Source organism: Cyprinodon tularosa, unplaced genomic scaffold, assembly GCF_016077235.1.
Source record: "Cyprinodon tularosa strain WSP-4 unplaced genomic scaffold, ASM1607723v1 ctg463, whole genome shotgun sequence".
Lineage (NCBI taxonomy): Eukaryota > Metazoa > Chordata > Actinopteri > Cyprinodontiformes > Cyprinodontidae > Cyprinodon > Cyprinodon tularosa.
The window spans coordinates 911554-915797 of NW_024039189.1; the positions used below are offsets into that span (position 1 = coordinate 911554).

Here is a 4244-nt window from a genome sequence, read left to right on the forward strand (position 1 = left end):
TTAAAAGTTCTGTATAGGATCCCCTTTCTTAGATTTGTAGAAATAAAAAAGAATCTGAATAGTTTGGCATAAAGTTTGCTAATGTCCATTTCTGCTCTGGGCTTCCTATGTGTGTTAATTATTAAGGTTTTTATTTCTACTCTAGGATGCACTGAGGAAGGGGTCTGATAAGCTGAGGTTCTGATTCTGATCATTTTAGATCTGAAATTTAAAGCCTGATATTTTTTAACTTTTATTTCTTTTAATTGGGATAATTTTCTACTTATAGTAGATAAACTTCAAAGATTTATGATTATATTACTAAATCACCCAATAAAGCTTTTTTTTCTGATAAAGAAATATATTTAATGGATCAAAACAATTTCTAATTTGGTAATATGAGTTTAATGCAAAAAATGTTTACTGACAGCTTTAAGTGTCCTTCAATCTGAACTAATCTAGATGCATAGTCTAGGTCAGTAGTTACCAAAGGGGGGCGGGTGCCCCCTAGGGGGAGCTTAGTCTCATTGCAGGAAGCATGGTAGAAATAAACTAAATAAATTGACCATTTATTAATTGATAATATTCTGAAAGTAAATTCTAAACCCTACTCAACAGTAAAATAAACATTTACATTAAAAAAATTACAATTTAATGGCAGTCTTGTGATTTAAAAGATATCCTCAATGTGATGGTGAAGTCATTAAAATCCTCCTCAGGCTGATACTGAGACAGGAGCACACAATCATATACGCACATATATACATATTTTTAAACATTTCTGTGTGTATTAATTTTTGTATTATTGTGTCTTTTACAACGATGTCCATTTTTATTTTAAATCTAACCAAACCACTAACATTCTTAATACGTTTTTTTATCGAGTTATTTTAGCTCACAGATCGATGTTCTTATTAAATAAATCTACTTTAACCTGACAAAATCACACAGGCACATCCAGTAACCTAAAATAAAGCATTTAATTTTTTATTTAATGTTCCTTTACTAACATTCCTGGTCTAATGATTTCTTTCCCTCACAGTTCCAGTCGCTGCCCTTCCTGACCCGGAGCTCCTGTTCTGGATTCAGGAACTGGGTAATTTTAATTTCAATTTTAATAACCTCATGAGAGGACTGGGGAGAAGGATGAGGAGGTTGAGAGAATGGTTACACATTGAGGAGGTGGAGGAAGGTTCTTCTGATGATGATGATCAGGAGGAGGAGGTAGAGGCTGAAGCAGTAGTGGTGGAGGAGAATGAGGAGGTGGAGATACAGGATTTTGTGGAGGTAGAGGTTGAGGACGAGGATGAGGACGAGGTGGAGGCTGAGGATGAGGAGGAGACTGAGGATGAGGAAGAGGTTGAGGATGTCTAGGGTCTAGGGATGCCTAAGGGAGCGTCTTGCACCCTGGCTTTTCTTTTACCCCGCTGCTAGATTTTGATGTAAGTTTTAGATGTTAAGAATTTCCGTTAGCACAGACATCTGAGGAGATGATAACAACTAATAAAAGGGGTGAAACACGAGAGCTGGTTAAGGCAGAAATAGTCTAACATGCTCTACATCTAATGTGGACATTCTGCTAAAAGGAAACCCAAACAGTTTTGACAAGAAGAAATACAAAAAGGAGACACAGACATTAAATCCTGGTTAAAAGATCAGCCACCAGGAGGCAAACCAATTCAACTAAACAGCTGGACATCGCTGCTGAGGACAATGGAGGAGGTCAAACTTAAACCCTAAAGGAGAAAAACTGGAAAGACTGGAAAAGAGACACAGCTTGTGGTGATCATCAGCTGAACTGGTCTCTGGGATGTTGGTGAGAAGGTAGAGAGATGACGCTTGGTGGGACTAATTGATTTAGACCAGTTAGAGGCAGAGGACAGGACTGATGTGAGGATTTGAGTTGTGAGAAGCACCGACTGTTAGAAACAGCTTTCAGATGTGACTTGGTCTAGTTCTAGATGTTCCTCTGGTTAGTTAGTTTTCAGGCTTATTTGGAGGGAAAAGAACCCTCTGCAGAAATATTCTCCATATCATCTAGGCCTGTCCTGACTGCAGTGGATCTCTTCTGTGTTTTTTGAATCCCATGCTGGACCGAGCCTCTCCAAGCTTTGGGCCAATCAGAAGATGCTGATGAGATCTGCAGCGACTAAACCAGAGAAGGATCATCTTAGCTGCTGACCTTCACAAAGAGTGAGAGCATGTTCAGTAAGGAGCAACAATAATCCATCTTTTAAATATAAAGTTAACATTTCAGGTGGCCTCACTTAGTTTTTCATGTATGTTCAGACACCGTGGACGTCCAAAAGCAAAACTCCTGTGAGGAACCGGGACATCCAGGATGGTGAGGTGCTTTCCAGTCCCCACCTGAGGATGGCACAGAGAAAGACTGGAACAGAAAACACACGGAGTAAGACTTTATTAACATGACTAACCAACAACTCAAGTTTCCCAGGTCTGATTAAAAGATAATAGTCATTGAAACACAGAAAGACTAAGATTATGATGAAAACAACCTCCTGCAGATTAATTTGTCTTATTTTTACAGGGAAAGCAGGTTGAACAGCTAGCAGTGTTCTAGCAGTCGGATCACATTGGAACAGAATCCATCCACATATGTTTGGAGGTATGTTGGTTTGACTAGAGAAACATCGCATGCAGATAGGTTAAGACTCTGAGGATGCTTTGCTTTCATTTATGAAGGAGCTGAAGAAGAGGATGGAGCACAGACCACTAATGAGGAGAAACATGGCTCCTCTATTTGTCTCTCCAACATTCTGGAGTCTAAAAAACGTTGACGACACCACAGCTAAACCATCAGTCTGCTACACCCAGTAGAAGAAGGTAATGAACCTTTATTGCTTCCAGATGTTCATCAGTTTTGGTGAAGATACTAAAAACAGATCCAGAACAAACATACAAAAGCTACAACCATCCCATCAAGGTGGTCTAACCTTTATTCTTCTTCTTCCCATCATGAATTGATGTTCACCTCTATTTGTATCTCTGTAACCAAACCTTTATCACAACCAGAAGTTCTGACTTTTCCATTAAATCACAGACAAACAGTTAAGAAGCAGCTTCTGATCAAATATGGGAGATTTCCCCCTGGTTGATCTCTGAAGGTTTTTTAGAACCTATTAAAGCAGAGAAACGACCGAAGGTAGACTCCAACAAATGCAGCATTTTTAAGCATTTTTTCCAAGCATCCATAACTTTAGGTTCTCCCTGTGTGTTTCCCTCTTTTATTGGTTAAAGTTACTCCTCTCCCAGTGTTTATGTGTTTAAATTTCACATAATAGCGTGTTCGTTCACTTACTCCCGTTCTTCTTTACCAGATAAGGTGATCTGCTCCTTGGACCGGCGCCTCTGTGTCTGTCGAACGTCTGCTGTCCTGTTAAAGACTCGCTCAGCCGCAGTAGATGGGCGCTGACATGGAGCTGGGTTCTGCTGGAGGTTCCTTCCTGCTTAAAGCTTTTCCTCTCCACTGTCACTTCATTGCTCAGGAGGAGGCACTGCAGCAACATTGACGACTGGATTTGATTGGCTGAGCTTCCTTGGATTGAAGACATTTCTCTGAATGCCATGATAAACTGAAGTTATCTTCACCATATTGTAAATAGGATCTAACCAGATGTTTGTGTTTAGATTTGATTCTGTGTTTGTTTTGACTTCTGTTACATGTTTCTGTATTAAAATTGTCATGTTAATTGCCTTTAGATGACATTGCTGGGACTTATTTTCTATTTTCTAAGTTTCTATTTTAAAACAGATTTATATCAAATCCCCTACTGGGTCTGATTCTGTTGAAGTATGCTTCCTGTCGTTCTATCTTCATCTGTTATTTCTCACTATAATAAAGGTTTGATTGCAGTAATGTGAACAGGATCTGTTTGTAATTTCTGGTAAAGTGTCTTGAAATAAGTTGTAAATTAATTCTTTATAAATAAACCAAACTGAAGTCAAATGGAGCAAGAGTCCTAATATTACTATAGTACAGCACTTTGGCAGATTGGTGGTTATTATTGTTTCCCTGTTGGGGGTCTGACCTGACAGCTCATGTTAATAGAACAATTTTTCTTGTCACCTTGCAGTGTCAAAACAAATTAGCTTTAAGTAGACTTATTAGCAAGTACTTTTTTTAACCTTTAAAATGACTATAATCACTAATTGAGTGTTGTTTTCAATATAAGTGTTTCAAAACTGTCCCTGAGTGTTATTTTTTTATGGTATTTCTTCTTGACATTGTTTTTATTTTGCCACTT

At 38.4% G+C, this 4244-nt stretch overlaps 1 long non-coding RNA gene across 3 annotated transcripts; it reads left to right on the forward strand.

Moving 5' to 3' along the window:
* Positions 1 to 1278: 1278 nt before the first annotated feature.
* Positions 1279 to 3964, forward strand: LOC119793929. 3 transcript variants are annotated; one of them, XR_005282154.1, is made up of 6 exons: positions 1279 to 1795; positions 2021 to 2187; positions 2269 to 2389; positions 2528 to 2605; positions 2683 to 2823; positions 3318 to 3964. It is a non-coding gene; the product is annotated as an uncharacterized LOC119793929 (long non-coding RNA). The 3 variants fall into 3 exon arrangements; XR_005282155.1 differs by having other exon boundaries at positions 1283 to 2172; XR_005282153.1 differs by having other exon boundaries at positions 1284 to 2187; positions 3318 to 3963.
* The last annotated feature ends 280 nt before the right edge of the window (positions 3965 to 4244 follow it).